Below are 22,779 nucleotides of genomic sequence, written 5' to 3' on the forward strand. Positions count from 1 at the left end.
GGATGATCATTTACCTCTTATTGAGTTTGCCTACAATAATAGCTATCATTCAAGTATCAAAATGGCACCATATGAAGCTTTATATGGAAGGAAGTGTAGATCACCAATAGGATGGTTCGAAGTGGGTGAAACTCTTTTGTTCGGATCAAATCTTGTTTATCAAGCCATAGAGAAGGTTAAAGTAATTCAGCAACGACTGAAAATAGCCCAAAGTCGACACAAGTCATATGCGGATAGTAGAAGGAGAGGGCTAGAGTTTTCTATAGGTGATTGGGTATTTTTGAAGGTATCACCAATGAAAGGGGTAATGAGATTTGGCAAGAAAGGGAAGTTGAGTCCACGTTATATAGGCCCGTATAAGATCACTCGAAGATTTGGACAAGTTGCATATGCATTAGAGTTACCCCAAGAGCTCTCATTAGTACATCCGGTATTTCATGTGTCAATGCTTTGAAAGTGCATCGTAGATCCATCACATATCACTTCTACTGAGGATGTGCAAGTTGTAGAAGATCTTAGCTATGAGGAAGTGCCTATTGTTATTCTAGATCACCAAGTTAAGAAGATGAGAAATAAAGAGACAGCATCTGTGAAAGTACGTTGGAGAAATCATCAAAGGGAAGAGATTGCATGGGAAGCTGAGGAGGAAATGAAATCTAAGTACCCTCATTTGTTCAAAGATGAAGAGGAAGTTCAAGAAACGGAGTTAAAACATTAACAAGTAAGTTTTTTTTTTTATATATGCATAGTATTTATGTGATGATGTGAATATTAATGATGGACTTAAACTTGTTTCGGTTGAATAACTACGCTAACATTCGAGGAAGAATGTCCTAAAGGGGGGAAGAATGTAACATCCCATATTCAAGTACGTGTATTGGTTTTATTTATATGGAATTAATTTTTTATTTTATATATACCAGAATTTGTTCGCCGAAGATTTCATGCAAAGGTTATTTAATAAGCTTTCCAACGATATAAAGATTTCCAAAAATGGATAGGTTTCAGATATAATCGAGCACGTTCGAAACTATAAAATGATGGACGGGATATTTAGGAATAGTAAATGTGTAGGAAAATTTCATGCACACAAACTACTGAGGCCAGCTGAATTTTTGGGTCAACTTTGAATGATCATAACTCCCTTAATATAATGAACTGGGAGAGTTGCGACCTATGAAAAGAAATATATTTGAGTCTTATTTCTAATGAAATTGGTTTCATCCAAATCCAACATCTGAGTAAGGAGTTATACTCATTTTACTTCAGCCTATCAAAATAGATTTTTAGGGCCAATTTCAAACGACCATAACTCCTTGTACAGGACGGACTGGGTGGCCTACTTTATATTAAATGAAAGCCCTTTGAATTATCCTTCCAACGGTTCCAATTTCACCCAAATCTGATTTGGGTCAAAGAGTTCTGGTCGATCTACTTTAGCTTATCAAAATAGTCCACCAAAGGACAGATTTGACATTATTTAAATTTTAAAAGCATTTTGGTCATTTCCTATTATATTATGGATAGGAATATGTGTATATATACATGTATATGAATTCAAAAACTTATTTTCATCATCAATCATTGAGAAAGAACAAACCCTAGTCAAATTTGACCTTTAAATTACTTTTGATTCAACCATAAAATTCTAAAGTAATCCGATAACTACGTTTGTCATCTCGAGAGCTTTGAACGGCACCTATTATTTGTGTAAACATGATTGCATAATCAAGAGGTGAATTCTAAGGTATGAATATTATTTGCCTTTGTTCTTTTCCATATGCATATGTGTGATAGAGGACTATATGTATTGATTGTTATTAAAAGGTAATGGAAATAGAGTTATGGACTATTTTGCATGGTTTGGTTGTATTGAATTGTGGAAGGTGGATATGGTAATTGAGTTTTGGAAGGCGGATATGGTGATATACTATTGAATTGATGATTATTTATGTCTATGGCTCAATTTGGTTTAATGGATTGGTTGGAAGGATAAATGAATTCAAACTTGATATTGGAGGATGTTGTATGAATATGCATGGCATGTGAATGTAATTGGAGTATAAGAGGGTTAAAGTGACACCCTTTATGGTGTAATTAAGGCTTACTACTTAACCACTAGTTTGGTGAATTCAAATAATTGAATTGTGACGTTTGGTTGCTAATACTAGATTGTTATATATATGTTCATAGTAGATAAGTAATCCGAAAAGACGGGTAGTCCATTTGGGACTAGTATTGAAGGTTGACAGGCAGGTATGTAAAGCATACTCTATACCATATCTTTGGCATGAAAGTGAACAATTGTTCTATTAAGAAAGTTTCCAAAGTTATTCAATAACATGTGATCCATAATGGTTTTGTATGATGTCCTATGTTACCAATGAACTTGTTTCCACCCTACGAGATGTCAAGACATTCCAATACTTACTTGTCTTCCAAATCTTACATGTTTATTGCACTAATGAATGTCAGAAGGTATCCGGTTACTCAAACTAGATGTATGTGCAATTACTGACTCCAAAACGTTTCATTGATATACCAATAAGTTCCTACTTCATTGTTATGGCATTGATGACTCCAAAACACTTCATTGATGTGCCAATGAGTTCTTACTTCATTTTTATTGCATTGATGGTCTATTTATATGTCTCTTATTGATGTATCATTGTTTCAAAGAATCAAAAATGCAGTGGCGACCGAAATAACAATCTTAAAGATTAATTGAACTAAGTGATGAAAGTTCTCTCTTATTGGGTGGTATCCCAGGGGCATAAGCCTATCATGGGTCGATCCCTATTTATGTGTTTATGGGTGGTATCCCAGGGGCATAAACCTATCATGGATCGATCCCTATTTATGTGTTTATGGGTGGTATCCCAGGGGCATAAGCCTATCATGGGTCGATCCCAGTTGATATTTACTGGAGGCAGCCTAATGGTCACAGTACAGTACAGTAATAATTACAAAGATGATAAGAACGAAGGTAAAGTGATTGAATAAATACAATGTACAGGTTGTCACAAGTTCTAGTAAGTGTGATCTACTCCTATTACAATTTATTCACTTGTTTCTAATTTCTATTGAGCTCCTATATCATATGTGATTATCTACAGCTTTGCATACTCAGTACATATTTCATACTGACGTCCCTCATGGGGGACCTGCTTTTCATGCTGCAGGCACAGGTACCTCAGCTCATACACCGCACAAGTAGGAGCCAGGATATCCAGTTGCTTTTGGTGAGCTCCAGTTTGCTTCGGGGCTTTCCGTGTCATATCCAGTCACTTTTAGTATTGTATAGAAGTTAGTTGTATGGCGGGGTGTGTCCCGACCTTAGTTAAACTCTATGTATTGTCTAGAGTCTTTGTAGACCTAATGTAAAGTCAAGGTGGTGTTTTGTTAATAGACGTGATGGCTCCAACGGCCAAGTATTGTATATACATATATATGTGTGCTCGAGCTTATACAGGCGATTATTTCCTTTTATATGCGACATGATATTTTCCGAATTTTGGGTTGTCATAGAGGTATGCATGGGAAGTATAAGGTTATGAGCTGGTTCTCCTAGGCCTCCTCGGTTACGGGTGCCAGTCCGCCCCAATAGGATTTGAGGTGTGACAAAAAGTGGTATCAGAGAAGTTCGTCCTAGTGAGTCTACAAAGTCGTGTTTACGTAGTGTCTTGTTTATCAGTGTCTCGTGCACCGCATCTATAAACAGGAGACTATGAACACAAATCCAAAATAGCAAAGTCCAATGCCTCTTAGACAATAGGTGGGACGATAAGTATTACTAAAAATGTTAGTTTTATCCTTGTCATAGAACGCCCTTAGACTTGACATCCAGCCTAGGTAGGGTGGGACGGATAGCCTTTTTTTTGGAAATGATGATCCCAATAAAATATTAATGGCGGGGCTAATGACATTATTATTTGTCTAAGATTTCAGCCCTTGGGTCGGATGATGATTAACAAGTTGGGTTTCTGATTCGAATAAAACCAAAACATTTCTTTGACTTGGATGATTTCTTTTAGTCTTTATATTTGTTTTACATGGGGTAGCTAGTTTATTATAAAGGAGTCCCCTTTTTATTATAAATTTTGTCATTTTTTTCTCCTCGCTTATCTTATTTCTACATTTTTATTTATTTTATCACCTAGATAATCGACAATTAGCATTAACAAATGACATGTGTTTTCTTATTAATTATCTTATCGCTTAGCTGAACGTTATGGCCGAGCTAATTGTTATGTTATGCCATCCATTAACAACTACCCTGTGTTGGCCAAGCTCAGGTTTTCTTGCACTAACAATATGGCCGAATATGAAGCCTGCATCTTAGGGCTCCGATTGGCTATTGACTTGAATGTACAAGAGATGTTGGTGATTAGAGATTCATACTTATTAATCCATCAGGTACGAGGTGAGTGGGCTGTTAAAAACACAAAACTCCTACCCTATCTGGAATGTGTACAAGATATGTGCAAGAAGTTCCACAAGATAGAGTTCTAACACGTCCCAAGGATCCAGAATGATTTTACAGACGCTTTGGCCACTTTGTCCTCCATGATCCAACTTCAGATAAAAATTACATTGATCCTATTCCCATCACTTATATGAATAGCCCGGGCATTGCTTCCATGTTGAAGAGGAATCGGATGAAAAACTATGGTATATAGACATACAAAGGTATTTGAAAAGTGGAGACTATCCTGAGAATACGACAAGTGTTCAAAAATGTACTATTCGGAGGCTAGCCAACCAATTCTTCCTAAATGGAGAAATCCTGTAAAGGAGGACTCTTGATTTGGGGTTACTAAGATGCGTCGAGACTGAAAAGGCATCCAGGCTAATTGAAGAAATACATGTCAGAACATGTGGTCCACATATGAACGGCTTCACGTTGGCAAAGAAGATATTAAGATCAGGCTAATTCTGGCTGACCATGGAAAACGACTATATCCGCTACGTGCAGAAATGCCACCAGCGTCAAACCCATGCTGATATGATTTGAGTTCTCCCAATGAACTCTATGTCACCAACTCTCCTTGGCCCTTTGCATCTTGGGACATGGACATCATTGGTCCCATTGAGCCAGCAGCGTCCAATGGTCACAGGTTCATCCTTGTTGCAATTGACTACTTCACCAAGTGGGTAGAAGCCACTTCTCATAAATCAGTCACAAAGAAGGTGGTAGATGACTTCGTTCGAAGCAACATCATTTTCTGATTCGAAATTCCTGAATCCATCATCACTGACAACGATTCCAATCTCAACAGCGCCCTGATGAAAGCCACATGTGAGAAGTTCAAGCTCAAGCATCAAAATTCCACAGCTTACAGGCCACAAATGAACGGAGCAGTTGATGAGAAAAATAAGAATATCAAGAGGATTCTGCGTAAGATGATTGAAAATAGTCGACATTGGCATGAAAAGCTACCCTACGCATTGCTAGGGTATCGTACCACCATCAAAACATCCACAGGTGCTACGCCTTACTTTGTGGTTTATGGCAACAAAGTAGTAATACCAGCTGAGGTCAAAATACCATCTCTAAGAAGCAAAATTGAGTGACACTGAATGGATACAAAACAGATTAGAGCAACTGGCGCTCATTGACGAAAGACAAATAAATGCAGTATGCCATGGTCAGCTCTATTAGAATAGAATAACCAAAGCTTTCAATAAAAAGGTTAGGCCAAGACATTTCGCGCCAGCACAACTGATTCTGAAGCAAATTTTTCCACATTAAGAAGAGTCAAAGGGAAAATTCTCGCCTAATTGGCAAGTCCCTTACGTGGTTTATCGAGTCCTGATAGGAGAAGCACTTATACTTGCAGAAATGGATGGCATGGTTTGGTCTAAGCCCATCAATTCAGACGCTGTTAAGAGATATTATGTTTAATTTTATCTTTATGCCCCTCGAATTGTATTTAGAACTACGTTCGACCTGATTCCTATTTAAGAGGGATACGTAGGTGCTCCCGTGGTGTTCGGTCACTTCATAATAAAACATTTTATTCCCCTCTCTAGGAGTAATGTAAATGGGGCAGAGTTTATGAGAGGACCTCAAAAATTCCACGTGGACATGATGTCGGCATAAATTACAAACTGGGATAGAATTTTTGAGACTACCTTAAAAATTTTAGGAGCAAGATGCTGGAATTCTCGCAACAAGTTTAGTTGTATAGTAGGGTAGAAATTTTTTAGCATTTCTCAAATTTCTGGGCAAGAGAACAAGGACCTGCAAGATGTTGTACCAGCTCAAAACATGTCACAATCAACGATTCAATAAAATTTTCATGTGTATTCTAACAAATTTTACTTACTACTTTCAAAGGACAAATTTTCTTTTCAAACATGATTTTCTTTTCAAAAACAGTCTTCCTTTTACTATCTGTCTACCCAAATGAAGGCAAGGACAAAGTTCATCAAAAAGGCGACGACGTCATGAGGAGGATACTTCAGTCAAGGCAAAAACACAAATCAACCTCCCCTTTTTACAAGCTCATAATTTTTCTTTGGATATAGGATTAACAGGTACCGATAACAACAACCATTCCACCACAAAGGAGCAATAGGCAATCAAACATCATGGAAAGAAACTTCATGATCGATCCAACTACAAGACAACTATGCTTTCTTATCTTTCATTATCTTTACCGTTACATTTGTTTTCTACAATCCTCTGCGCACACATATATTCTTACTAATCATTTCTGTAGAGTTAAGCTACAAGTGGCAGGTATGGGCCACAATTTCACGATGGAGAAGCTCAAATGCTGATTCGACAATGGAGAAGCTCAAATGTCGATCCAACGATGGAGAAGCCCAATACTGATTCGATGATAGAGAAGCCCAAATACTGATTTGATGATGGAGAAGCCCAAGTGTTGATTCGACGATGAAGAAGCCCAAATACTGATCCGATGATGGAGAAGCTTCAATGTCGATCCGACGATGGAGAAGCCCTAATGCTGATCCGATGATGGAAAAGCTCAAATACTAATATGACGATGGAGAAACTCAAATGCTGATCCGATAATAGGAAAACCCAAATGCTGAACCGGCGATGGAGAAGCTCCAATGCCGATCCAACGATGGAGAAGTTCAAATGTTGATTCGACGATGGAGAAGCTCAAATACTGATACGAAAATGGAGAAGCTCTAATGCTGATCTGACTATGGGGAAGCCTAAATACTGAACCGATGAGGGATAAGCTCAAATACTGATCCGACGATGGAAAAGCTCAAATGTTGATCCGGCGATGGAAAAGCACAATGCTGATCCAACGATGAAAAAGACCAATGCTGATCCAATGATGGGGAAGCCTAAATGCTGAACCGATGATAAGGAAGCTACAATGATGATCCGACGATAGAGAAGCTCAAATGCTGATCTGACGATGGAAGAGCCAAATGTTGATCCAACAATGGAGAATTTCAATACTGATCCGACGATGGGGAAGCCCAGATACTAAATCGATGATAGAGAAGCCCAATGCCGATTCGACAATGGAAAAGCCCAATACTGATCCAATGATGGAAAAACCCAATGCTGATCCGACGAAGGAGAAGCCCCAAAGCTGATCCCACGATGAGAAGCCAAGCAGCTGATTATAAAACAGATACACTTTCTTTATCTTCACAATTATGTTACATTTATCAAATGATTATATTTCTTACCCTATTACTTAGTGACCCACAATACCATTTTCTTAATACGCCCCAACTTTTGTCATTAATATTTTTTAGGAATATTGTTCATTCCTAAATCTAGAACTACACACGGTCTGATTCTCAAAAAAATAGAGATATGTAGGCGACTGAAAGCCAAAGTCTTGGCCACACTATTTTTTTAACACCTCTCGTCGCCCTAATTCCAACGAATCCTTCTCGGTCGGACAAAATCGGCTACTATATCAACTTTCATTGTTTGACAATTCTTTCATCATTCTCAAACAACGAAGGGGCAATTGTTTACACCCAATTTTGACCTCCCAATATCACTTTTAGGCTGTTATTTTATCAAATTATTTAATTTTAATTATTAACATTTTTCCATGTTATTTTATTACAAATACGTACTAATGTATCACATTCAGAAAATGCATGAATTATTTTATCATCCTTTGGCATCATTTTCATAATTTTTAAAATTAAATACGACATTTTTCATAAATTAAATTATTTTCCACATAATTATGCACATCCACATTTTTCACAAATACATTATCTAGTTTTCCATTATTTAACATTATTTATTTATTAAATTATTATTATTATTATTTATTATTAATTATTGTTATTATTTAATTATTATTATTTATTATTATTATTTATTATTTAATAGTATTATTTATTATTTAATTATTATTATCCTATATTATTATCCCTACTTTGATTTAATTAACAGCCTAAAATTAAAGCTATTTGTCCAATTTATTTATCTCATAGCCTAATTCTTACCCAATTTATTATAATGCTAGCCACATTTATGTCAATTCTAGACAGATTGCATAACAGTGCTTATCACTTTTAGCCACAAATATATCAATTTTAACCATATTAAAGTTTTGGCCCTATTTTAATCTCAGTCGTTGATCAAATTGGTCTAACGACTAAGATGGATTCAAGCTTTCTTACTTTTAAAAGACCAAACCCTAACCCTAATCCCATTTCTCCAAAAAATGTGCCTCTCTCAAGCTCTCTCTCTAACTTCTCCCTCCGTCCTTCTTCAGTCTCTCTATCTTCACCCATCCACCCTCCCCGTCTCGTACCTCCATCCGCCAGTCAACGACCAAGGAAGCCTATCGCCATCCATCTTCAGCCGTCGAAGACCCGCCTCCAGCCTTCTTTCCCCCATCGCCACTAACCGTGATCAAAACTAGCATCGCCATGCTACCAGCCATCGACGACGACGACAAAAACATCCACTAGTCGCCGGCAGAAGCCCGAACCCGCGCTGCCTCCCTCTGTTGATCCTCCTCTCTGGCGAAAGCAGTAACCAGCCCCATCACCTTCCAAATTGTACCACCACAACATTATCAACAACCACATCCTTGCCTCAAATGATAGGTTCTTTGTAACCCATTTCAGGTTTGGTTCGGTATCATACTCTAGTCTCATAAAAGTCTCCTTTACTTATTAATTTGAAAGATTTTTGTGAATTGAAAATTAATATGAGGAAGCATCTTCTATGACTTGCATTTGACTGATTAAATATGCTTATACATAAGAATTCTTGACTTAATATCATGTATTGATTTCTACTTATTTTTGAAATTTTACATGAGGGTTATGTTGCGACTTAGTTTATATTGAAAATAAATTTGAATCATTATTCATGATAAAGCATGCGACTGTGTTTACTCATTACTGACAGTGCTGAATTGGTTCGGTATACCGATAGAATTAATTTATTCTAACGATTGGGACTAATTACTGAATTTTTGGTGTTCATCTATTAATTATGGTAATTGCTTATTTATCTGGCTAATTTTTCTGAATAGACATATGCATTCTTTTATTAACTAATTTTTGGTAAATTCAATTATTAATTGAACAAATCTCTCTTGACTGATGAGATTGTTATATATGGTGAATGCATTCTTTTATTATTTTACTCATTTACTTAGGGTAAATTTATGTCTAATTGATTTACTTAATTGATTTTCTTTCCTTATTTGGCTTTTACTAAATTTTGTGTGTGGCTGCATATTTATGGTAAAGACCCATCAACTGATTGGAATCAAATATTTTTCCTCTCTTTAATTGGTTTTGATTGATTGTAAAATATTTTTTTTTTCCTTTTACCCTCTAGACCCCTCTACTATATAAACCCCCTCTTCTCTCATTAGGGGGACACACGGCTCAGCTTCTTAACTTCTCACTTCTCAATTTTTGAATTTCTCAATACACAACTCTTAAGCTATAATCACCGTTATTGCTACTATTCTTTAAACAAAAGCAATTAAATACTTTGAGGTTTCTCTACTGTTCTTCGAGGCTTACGAGAAACATATTTCATATTTTGTTGTGCTTGGATTTCTTCTTATTTTCGTTATCTCTTATTGCTGCTCACCTGTAAGAACCTACATGATGAATTTAATTACTTATATGTTCATTGAATGCCTTAACGTGTTAGAAAGCATGCTCTTAGGAACTCTTTTGTGATACTTATCATGTAATTGTTTGATTGTTTGTCATGGTATCATGTTTATGCATACCTTTGCCATATTATTGCACTACAAGTTTAAATAAAACACTTATGGGATGCCGAAGAGTCGTCAGATTAGATTATTCTGTATTAGTTTTAGTTTTTAGTATATTTTTCCTAGTTTTATTATTAGATTTGTAATATCTGTAAAGACACTTTATTTATTGTAATAAGAATAATTGAGGACTGCTTTTGAGGGACGGAGAATATATGCTCTGTGAATGGGGTAAGTAGGCACAACCTAGGATTACGTGTAATACGTGTTACACGAACCATTCAAGCACATGAAATTAGGATTTATTAACACAAGTAATGCTTAATTCGTCAACTAACGAAGTTGGTTTAATATATCTTTAGCATGTCAACATTAGGTGTAAGTGACTCTATATATGTCTCCCGTAATTTTGAGCATATTGACTTGAGATTAATTACGTATTAATAAGTCTATTGGTATGTTTTCTCGTATGTTGGTGTAATAATCGGGCGTCTTAAGGTAATTAGTGCTAAGCATGATATTGGTTTTAGCATGATCACTTCAATGTCGACATGTTGATATATTTTTAGCACGTTTAGTATTAAATAATCCGGTCAGTGTATTTTTAATAGGTTAACAAACTTCTATGACGTTAGAGTTTATTTAAGCATGTTTTAGCATATTCACATTGACGTCCCGCACACCTCAATATGTTAATTTACTGTCTATACTAAAAAGACAATTTTCAGCACGTTTAAATAAATTCCAGCATGTTCAAAATCATGTTTTTGTATATCTGTACAATTTTAGCATGTTATTAACTTTAGAACATTAAAATTTTGCGCATCTAATAAATTTTTCAGTATGTTATAACTACTACATCATGCTAAAATAAATATTGTTAAACACCTTATTGTTAAGTCACTTGCGCAATAATAGTAGTTTTAGCATATTATTAATTAATTTTAACATTTTAAACATTAGAAGTGAGCATGCTTAGTATAAAACATTCCTTTGAGCGTCTTCTCGTATATCTAATGTGGGTACTTTAAGCAAGTCAACATTGATACTATAGCACGTTAATATAAAAATTCTGTACATCAACATATTTTCAGCATGTTTTATACAATTTTTCAGCATGTTAAAATGTTAAGTTTGAACATTCTTCATCATATTAAACACTAGATAAAACCCATTATTATGAATTCTTAACATGTTAATGCCTTTTAATGTTCTTGTTGACTTCTTATATTCTCATTTACATTTTTTTACAACACTTAATTCATAAACACATTTTTGTTTGACACAATTACCACGCTTTTGACACCTTTTATGAACACACATAATGTTGTTGCATACACGAATCACAGTAGTCTTTTATCACTATTTGTTAGACATGTAGACACCATGCCTATAGGTTAATGACATAACAAATAATTGTTTGTCTTTGTATGCTATCATTAATCAACTTTAATTAACCAAGAGGCTAACTTGAGATTGTTACGTGCTATTTGTTGTCCAATGTGTTCGCGCTTCAAGTCCTAGGCAACATAGCTTTCCTTTAGTCTAGAACACAAATCCAAAATAGTAAAGTCCAATGCCTCTTAGACGATAGGTGGGATGATAAGTATTACTAAAAACGTTAGTTTTATCTTTGTCATAGAATGCCCTTAGACTTGACATCCAGCCTAGGTGGGGTGGGACGGGTAGTCCTTTTCAGAAATAATGATCCCAATAAAATATTAACGACAAGGCTAATGACATTATTACTTGTCTAATAGTTCGGCCCTTGGGTCGGATGATGATTAACAAGTTGGGTTTCTGATTCGAATAAAACCAAAACATTTCTTTGACTTAGACGATTTCTTTTAGTCTTTCTATTTGTTTTACATGGGGTTGCTAGTTTATTATAAAGTTGTTACCTTTTTATTATAAATTATGTCATTTCTTTCTCCTCGCTTATCTTATTTCTACCTTTTTTTATTTATTTTATCACCTAGATAATCGACAATTAGCATTAACAAATGACAAGTGTTTGCTTATTAATTATCTTATCGCTTAACTGAACGTTAAATTAATAATAAAATTAGACTTTATTTGATCACGTAGAATCCTCACGTAAAGTATGAATTCGGTTGGGAACCACCTTTGTGGACCTCGAAAGGTGCCTAACACCTTCCTTTTGAGGTTATTTGAACCCTTACCCAAACTCTGGTGAACTAAGATAAAACAAACAAAATAGGTTCTTAGTATCCTAGACTGGTGACCTAACACACCTTAATACGCTAGGTGGCGACTCTCACACCCTTTCTTTAAACACGTCCCAAAAGTTCGTCGAGTTGAATACCACCTTCCGCGAGAAAAATGGGGCATGATGGATGACAGAAATGGTGCACGATGCATTTGGGATGCAACATGGGGTTGACTTTAGGGAAATTATTGAAGATGTTCCTAATAGAGAAGCAGTAAATTTCTACAAAGAATTGCATACTGCTAGTCATCCTTTTTTATAGGTGTTCGCGCTCTTGTTTGTCTGTTGTTAGATTATTAAGTATTAAATATGACTGGAATATTGCGAAAGGAGGAATGGACTATATTATAGACTTTATTAAAGAGTTAGTTGACCCCATCTTGAAGGTTCCTGATTCTTTCTATAAGGCAAAAAGATTGGTGTCAAAGTTTGGTCTCTCCTTGGTTAGAATTGATTGTTGTGAAAATGGCTGCATGTTATACTTTAAGGGAGATGCTAACCTAGAGTTCTGTAAGTTTTGTCAACACCCTAGATATAGGCATGGTTCTACTAGGAATCAACTTGGTATTAAGCCAATGCATTATTTACCTCTTATACTAAGGTTGAAGAGGTTGTATGCTTCCACCAGCTCAGCTCCTCATATGAGATGGCATAGTGAAAATAAAAGGCCCCCTGATGTTATGTGTCATCCATCTGATGGAAAGGCTTTGAAGCATTTTAATGCAACCTATCCAGATTTTGCAGCTGAGCCACAAAACATTTGATTGGGTTTATGTGTAGATGGGTTCTCTTCTTTGTCAGTTGGTGGTGCGCCATATTCATGTGGGCCTGTATTTATCACTCCTTATAATCTTTCTCCTGAAATGTTGATGACTAGTCCCTATATATTTTTGAATTATATTATTCCTGTCCCGCATAATCCAAAAAGCAGAATAGATGTGTACTTGCAACCTTTGATAGATTAACTTCAAATTTTATAGCATGAGAGGGTTGAAACTTGGGACATCTCTCTTAAATAAAATTCCAATCTGCGTGCATATCTAATGTGGATTGTTAATGATTTTCCTGCTTATGGAATGTTGTCGGGGTGGATGATCGCTGGAAAGCTAGCTTGTCCATACTACATAGAAAAAACAAAATCTTCACATTGAGACATGGCAGGAAAAATTCATGGTTTGATTGTCATCGTTGTTTCTTGCCACCTGATCATGAATTTAGGAGACTTAAGAATGCTTTTAGAAGGAATACAAGGGAACATGATGGTCCACCTCCAATGTTTTCTGGTTATGACGTCTGAGAAATAGTTCAAGATTTGCCTAAAGCCAGCGAGGAATGATTGTACAGGTTTGATGGATATGGAGTTTCACATAACTTGACTAAGCAAAGTATATTTTAGGAGTTAGAATATTGGCCATATAATTTATGTAGAAATAATGTTGATGCTATGCATACTGAGAAGAACTACTTTGACAACTTGTTCAACATAGTTATGGATGTCACCGGCAAAACAAAGGATAATCCTAAGGCCAGACTTGACTTACTAGAATATTGCAACCGCAGAGAATTACACTTACAGAAGGGGCCCAACGGCAATGTTCTTAATCCTAAGGCTAGTTTTACATTCAAGTTGGACCAAAAACGGCAAATATGTGAGTGGGTTCAAAGTTTGAAGATGCCCGATGGTTATGCGTCAAATTTGGGAAAGAGGGTTGATATGACACAAGGAATCTTGCATGGAATAAAAAGCCATGATTGTCATGTTCTCATGGAACTGTTACTTCCAATTGCTTTTATTAGTTTACCTTAAAACATATGGAAACCATTAGCAGAGATCAGTTTGTTCTTCAAAGACTGATGTGCGACCACATTAAAAGAAGAAAATATGGCACTAATGGAAAGTAATATTGTTGTTATCACCAACAAGTTGGAGAAGATTTTCCTGCCAATATTCTTCGATGTGATAGAACATCTTCCCATTCACCTTGTGCACGAAGCTCGGCTAGGCGGTCCAGTTCAAACTAGGTGGATGTATCCATTCGAACGATAAGCATTTGCAACATATTTAAATGCATACTTATTTTTTTAAAAAAAATATAGTAAACATCTAAGCTTGATATTATTGTATAACGCAATTGGAAAATTGAAAATAGGTCCTAAAAACAAACACAGGGTGGAAGGCTCTATAGTTGAGGCATATTTTGTAAGAGAAACTTCTCAATTTTGTTCATACTACTTTCGTGATAAAGTTGCTTATTCAAGAAACCGCTGGAATAGTCATCAGGACGATATGAATGAGCCTCATTTGCAATTGATATCAATTTTCAATCAATCTAGCTGTAAGGCTAAAAAGATCAGACCTCGACGTCTTAATCCCACAGAGCACAAATCAGCAACATTGTATGTCTTGTTGAATTACCCAAAAATTAAGCCCTTTCTGAAGTAAGGAGATTTAAATTTTAATATATATTGTTTGTTTACTCATTCCCTTAAAGAAACTAATTGTGTTTCCCATGTTGGATGTTCAGTTCATTTAAGACTCAATTCCATGAAAATCAAGTGTATGCATCCTTTGCAACATGGTTTAAAAATGAGGTTCGTTAGTGTATTAATGTTTCTACAAAGTTTAAACATTTACGCATTCCTCAACTAATATATATATATATATATGTATGATATTTTTAGGTACACCATTCACCAAATACAGCCGCATACGATAATCTCTTGAGGGATATTTCTTTAGGTCCAGTCGAAGCTAGTGAAATCTCCCAATACAAAGTAAATGGGTTTAATTTTTCCACCGAACAACACTCCAGGTCAAGAAAACAAACAATAGTGGTGTTTGGGTTAAGGGTGATGATGATATTGATTACTTTGGCATCATACACGAGAATTTAGAACTGGAGTATGTTGGTTTCTCAATAAAAAAAATTATAGTCTTTCGATGTAAGTGGTTTGATCCAAGCACAACAGGCACAAGAGTATATAAGGAGCATAACATCATTGAAGTAAAGCACAATAGGCCGTATCCTATTTACGATCCATTTGTTCAAGCATAAAATACTAAAAAAGTATATTATGCTCCTTATCCGTTGCGCAATGGCAAGTCTGATTAGTGGGTTGTAATCAAAACAAAGCCTATAGGCTGGGTGGAAGTTGAGAATATGTTGGAGACTACGTATCAAAATGAAATGCAGATTGATCACCAGCTAGTGGACATTGAATTAGTGGACAGTTTGAATCACCCGAAATATATATTTGAAGAAGTTAATATTTTCGAAGAAGAGGCTGAGTAGGTAGGAGATGAGAAAACCTCTGAAGAGGGTGAATGGTTCAGTGGAGAGTCTTCAAAAGAGGAGGATTAGTTGTGTAGGCTATATTTATTATGTATTGATGTCTTTATGATTTGTACTATATATTTACCTTTATATTTCTTGTTTAAGATTGATATGTAATGTACTGTTTAAGTTTGTTGTTTTCACTTTTCCATGATTTATATAGTAATAAAAATATTCTTGTTTATATCTCGTGTTGTTGGAGCGGTTTGAAATGTGAATTAGTAACTTGAAATTACTTACTTGGAATGTTTTCTTATATATATATATTCATGTTGTAGCAACTAACTACTTGTTAACTTAACATAATTTAAATGTCAGGCGAAGATGACAGAGGTAAGGGTAAGGTTGTTACTACAAACCCAAAAAAGAAAAAACAACCTCTTGCTTATAGACAACCGACAGGTATTCACATATCTGAGGGTCGGTATGCTGACGGGCCAGCACGACCCTCATATTCTAGGCCGTCTGAGGATTTGATACCTACTCCTACGTATGTGGAGCCACTACATTGGTCTACACCGGCCCATCCTGCTCCTATGACCGTACCACCACCAGCACAGTACTATCGGACGGCCGCTGGCCCCTTCAGACATCTGCCATCATCGATACCCTCCTGCAGCAGTCACGCAGCTGCGCACAGTGATTCTGCTGGATCTATTAAGTTTTTGGATCTTCATCTTGGAGGCACTCTATCGGGTGCTTTAGATCCGCCCATGCCAGTGCATCCACCATCACTTACTAGGCAGCCAGGAGACAGAGATGACTCTAGGAGGATTTATATTGTTCTAGTTGTAAGAAGGTAAGATTTCTAGATATAATAACGTTACTCATTTTTCCATTACTATTTTATTGTTCTCGATGAAATTACTATTTGATCTTGTGTTGTAGGTTAAGGCCAGATGGTCGAGTTGGACAAACGACGCGAATATGCATTAGTCGGCACTTCAACGGCTACTGGACCAGCTGGCAAAGGGTTCCAGAACTTGATAGGAAGAGAATGTTTGAAGAATTTAAGGTAAGCATTTAACTTATCGACTACTTATTAACAATTTGTTAGAACATAAGATTGAATATTATATTTTGGTTGTAGAAATTTTACTGGTGGGATGATGCAAATCAATTTCTTATAAAGAAGAACTTTTTCATAAGATGTAGATCCATATTTAACGATCTCTTGGATTATGCCCAAAAGAAATTGGTAAAACCTAAGTGGATTCCTGAACCCATATGGCTACTATATCAGCACCACTAGAATAGCCCAGAATACCAATTTTTTAGGGAAAAAGGAAAGAGAACCCAGACATCATCCAAGGGTGGCTCCCTACATACTGCGGGTGCGCAAAAGTACTCTTGTTGTGAAGGAAAAATTAGTATGTAACTTTTACAGTTTTAATTCTTTGTTTCTATTTAAATTTTTTTATTATTTGAACATTGATAATTTTTTTATATGTAGGAAAAAGAAAAGGGTAGGGAACTACCAACTGATGAGCTTTTCGAGGAGACTCATCTGAGAAAGAAAAAGAACCCGACTGATGAAGATATCTGGGTTGAACCTCGTGCAAAAGTTGTCCACGTAAGAAACAAATTTTGAATTTATGAATCTTTTTCTCAAAGTTGATATTATTCAAATATAACTACTTTAGTATTTTTTTTATTGTTAGTATTAACTTTACCTTGAATATAGGATGAATTTAGGCGTCTTGTTGGTGAGTATCGTAGTAGTCAGCCTCCTGAAAGTCAGGGTGACCCAATTCCCCAGTATGTATGGAATGAGTTATGGAGAAAAGCTTCGGGTCCTTCAAATAGAGGCTATTTCTACGGATGCCACACAATTTTTTGGCGATAATATTAGGTGTTCGTCCCGCCCTGCATACTCTAGTTCTTCGGTTGATACAGAAACCATTGTAAGACTACAAAATATGGTTTCTCAACTCATAAAATATGGTTTCTCAACTCACTAAAGTAATTTCTGAACAGAGAGAGAGATGTGCTGAACAGAGTGAGAGGCAAAAGAAGACGGAGGAGGCAACAACATCACAAATCAGGATGTTGCAGCAGCAATTCAGTTCTTTTATTCAGACTGCAGGGGGTATTCCTCCGTGTCCTAGTGATGCAGTTCGGGCTGCAAAAAGTCTAGGCCCCCTGGATGATTTCAGCATGGATAATGATATGGAAGATGAGGAAGAATTCGATGATGATGACTATTAGTTTTTTTTATTTTTGTATGTCTTGTACTTTAAATTTAGACATTTTGTCGTTTGAAACTATTGTTGTAATTTTTCGTACTCACCTTTGTTGGACATTTTGTATGTGTTGCACACTTTTTAAAATTTTCATTTAGTTTTTTGTTGTTGTTGTTGTATTTTTATTTTGGTTACTGCAGTATATTGTTGTTGTTGCATGCTGATTTGTTTTTTTTTTTTAAATTCCCAGAAAAACCGACCACAAGTGGTCAGTTTTTCAATTTTTTTTTGCAAAAAATCGACCACAAGTGGTCTTTTTTATAAAATTAACTTATTAATTTTAATAAAAATCGACCACATGTGGTCGGTTTTAAATTAAATTAATTAATTAAATAGCCGACCACTGGTGGTCGATTTTTATTTGAATTAATAAATTAATGTGGTCGGTTTTTTATAAAATTAATAAATTAATTTCATACAAATTTCCTAAAATTATTTTGTCAATTGAAATAAAATAATAATGAATTTTAAAAATATATATACATTTTTAAAAGAACCGACCACTGGTGGTCGGTTTTTAAAAAGCTACCACTACTTTTTCGACCACAAATTTTGGTCGATTTTGTGGTATTCCTAAGAACTTGCTCCCAAACGCCATTTTTTATTCTCCTTCTTCTCTAGCAGCTAAGGGCTAGTTTTTGCTTTGTAAGGTTAGTTAAAATCAAGTTTCGATTATTTTTAAATCCATTTAAATGGGTTTTATTATTAATCATTTCGTAGTGATGTAGAAAAGTTTTTCTTTTCAAATGTGGTTGATTAAGTAGTTAAAATATGAAAAATTTATAGGTAATTAGTTTGATTTCAAAGCAATGGTTGAGGTTTGATTCGACAGTTTTGATAGAGTTTTTCGTCGATCATTGATGTTGAATTTTGAAATTTTTGCTAAGGAGTTTTGGTTTAGTTCTTATTTTTGTTAAGCAATGAAGTGTTGAATGGTGGAATAATTATTATTTTAAGAGTTATTTTGGCAATTTGATTCAAACAGTAACCTGTTTTTGTCCGTAGACTTATGATTTATGAAATAAGAATGCCCTAGATTGAAATTAATTTTTAGACGTATGAAATTCTTGATTGATGATATTGGCACGTCACGTTGAAGTCCCAGGTCCCAGTTGTCCAATTCCAGTGAGCGACCACGATAGTGGCGCATCACAGTGGCACGAAAATTCAGAAATTTCTTCTTTTCCCATTCCAATAAATATTTTAAAAGGGCTTTTGGGTCAATTCCCAAGCCCCGAATTCATCAAAAACATAAGATTAAGCTCATTCTAAGCCTATTATGCTTACTTTCATCCATTATCTCTCAAAGAAAATCCTAGAGCTCAAAAGATTACTCTCCGAGAAATTAAATTCCTCCATTGTTTCTTCAAGAAAGCTCTAAATTGAGAATTCTCAAATCAAGATAATCAAGAATTCATCTTCAAGAACTCAAATAGGAATCAAAAATTCAAGTTTCTTCATCTAATCATCAATTAAGGTATCTGGGGGGTTATGAACAAGGATACTTCTTTCATCGTTGTGCCTAAAATCAAGTTTTCATATCAAATTAATATGATTTTTGAATGATTTTACATGAGATTTAAATTAGGGTTCATACCCATTATTGCAAATTGCAAGATTATGAGATTTCAAGTGATTTTAGAAGTTGAATTGCATGTTTATTTTCATATTTTCATGCCTATTATAGTAATTTCCAAATTTTGAGATGAATTATCATTATTTTCATTATCAATTATGATTATTATGATGTTTTGACATGAGATTAATGCATGGGTTACTATCCCAAGATTTGAATATTATTATTTCAAGAAAGATTACGCTTTAAGAATCAGATAATCAGTTTATTATTAGATTTATTGTAAAGATTTGATCTTTTGATCCTTAGATAAGATTTGAAATCCACTTACAAATTTATTACAGATTACAGAACTCAAAATATCCTTACTTATAGATTGAATCAGATAAATGCATAACTGGTTTTATAATAAACCCTTATGCTAGTTTTTAAAAGTGGATTTCCAACAGAACGAGTGCAGATTAAAGGGAGTAGTATTTAGCACCAAGCGAAAAATGTGGGATTAGCGTGACCTATCTTCCACAGAACTACGTAGCCAATGTAGGTACAGATTATCAGATTTCTCACATTTTTTATGGACGACACTTATAGATGTGATCACTTAGATTAGGTTATACTCCTTGGCAAGAGTATGACACCTCTCCCATCGTGAGGTTTTCCCCATAGGGAAATAAGATGTTGAACTCCATGCTAGCTCATATGGTTTATGTCGGCTAGAAGAACCTCTCTTGCAAAACAGTTTCCCTAAAATAAAAAATCTACAGAATGATCTTAACATAAAAGCTTTTAGAAAACTAAGTGTAAAGGCTCACAACTTTATTCAGATTATGCTTTACAAGAATATATTATCTACAGATTTTATCTTTCAGCTTTCAGATATAGAAGTGAGCCTTTTTATACTTAGACAGTATAATTACAGACAGAATATTAGTACAGCTTTTGAAAGTAAATGTTATGACTCACTAGATTTATAAAGTATAATTTGCTATTCATGATTACAGATTTTAGTTTTTCAGATATTTCAGCTTATGTAAATCATTTACATTTAGCATGCATCATTTTTACAAACTATGATGATGATTGATATTATATTTTACTTATGAATTCACCCCGTATACTCAGTACATCCTCAAAGTACTGATCCACATATATGTATATGTGCTACATTATATCATAATGTAGGTTTAGGTTCTTAGTTCCAACAGCGTGAGTAATTTCAAGCATCTCCTACTACATCTCGACAGTTGGTGAGTCCTCATAGTTTGGGAACTTAGTCATTCAAATTTTTAGCTTAGATGATTCAGCATTCTTTTTAGACAGTTCGAGTCAGTTGAGGGTTTATTTTAATGAATCTCTAGTTATTAGTAGTAGAGGCTTGTCAGACTGCTAGATTTGATTCAGACTTACAGTATTTGGCTTTCAAAGATTCTATTCAGATTATTCTCAATTATTTCAGACCAATTTCTGCATTTAGTATGACTTTTATGTCTATATTTTCCTTTTTATAAGATTCAAAATTAATAGAAGGAAGACAGAGTGAGCTTAAGGCTACTCATAGTCTTGAGTACCATGTGACATCTTGAGATCAAGTTTTGGAGCGTTACAACAGTGCATGTGGACTTTCGTGAATCAGAGAGAAATAAAGAAGGAGAAAAAAAGATCAAAATAAATAGGTTGACCACTATTGTGGAAGAAGAGGAAAAAAAAGAAGAAAAGAAGGATGAACAAGAAGAAATAGAATAAGATAAGAGCCAAGAATAAACTATAAAAGAAGCAGTTAAAGAAGAAGAAGCAGTTGAAGAAGAAGAAGAAGAAGAAGAAGAAGAAGAAGAAGAAGAAGAAGAGGAAGAAGAAGAAGAAGAAGAAGAAGAAGAAACCTGAGAAAGATGCAGCTATTGTAGGTGAAGATAAAGAAGAAGTTGAGAAAGAAGCACCAGCTGCTGCAGATGCTGAAAAAAAAATGAGAACAAGGTGAGTATGAAGCAGCAACTATAGATGTTGACAAAAAATGAGATGAGATGAAGATGAAAAGGAAGAAGCAGTAAACAAAGAAGAAGGAGAACAGAAAGAAGAAAAAGAAAAAGCAAACAAAAAAGATGTGGTCATGGATATCGTTGATGAAATCAACAGTAGCATTTGTGTTGATGAGAAAAATGGAAAAAAGAAATGTGAATGCTAATATTGTGAATGTGTTGAATGATCGGTTGTTAGGATATGACAAATATTTTTTTTATTTGACAAATATGAAAGTTGAATGATCTGTTGGTAGAATATGACAAACATTCTTTTATTTTATGAAAGTTGTTATGATTCTGCAATGAATCTGCTTTTATCAAACTATATTATTGCATGGAATTTGAATATGTATTATGTTGTCATAATTGGTACAGTGTATAGTTGACATCATAGAATGCATATTTAATCTTTTGTATACTTCTTGCATAGTTTATCATTACCTTGCTACTCGATTTTAATTTGATGTGTTGTCTGATCAACTATGATTCTATGAAAAACATTATTAACATTATAAAAAATATAAGTATTTTTATTTATTCAATATCACTACATCTATATTACATTTTTTCAAAGAACGAATAATAGCATTATAGCACATAACATCATTTATAGGCATTCTCCTTTTCTTCGGCCAAAACTAATTTTTATTTTAGTTGATCCCTCTCTATTTGGGTGTCATGTAGCAATACTTTCAAGTGATCCTTCTACTCTTTGGCTTCTTTGAACAAAGTCATCAGAAAATGTAACGCCCCGATTTTTCTGAATCGGAATGCTACACGGTGCTTATGATCCCGAAGGATCACAAGCTAACCCATGACTGAAATCTATACCTGTACAATACAATATATAACGTAATAATGCGTAAAAAATGAACATGTAGGTCATAAGGTTCAACTGAATAAAGAATCTATCAAAACATAACATCTATATGGGTGAAAGATACCCAAAACAATTGAAAACTGAATCAAATCTAAACATAAGTCTGAATACTGAATCTGAAAGCCTCTAAGTGTTGTCTGAATAAGGAGTTGAAGGAACATGTCTCCAAATAACTTCGTAAGCTGATAAATGGCTAAAATAATAATGAATAAATCAAATCATATTATCCTCGAATGAAGAGGATTCACTGAATCTCTGCGACTGGAAATGCTACTGCTCTAATGAT

This window comes from Capsicum annuum, chromosome 12 (assembly GCF_002878395.1).
Source record: "Capsicum annuum cultivar UCD-10X-F1 chromosome 12, UCD10Xv1.1, whole genome shotgun sequence".
Lineage (NCBI taxonomy): Eukaryota > Viridiplantae > Streptophyta > Magnoliopsida > Solanales > Solanaceae > Capsicum > Capsicum annuum.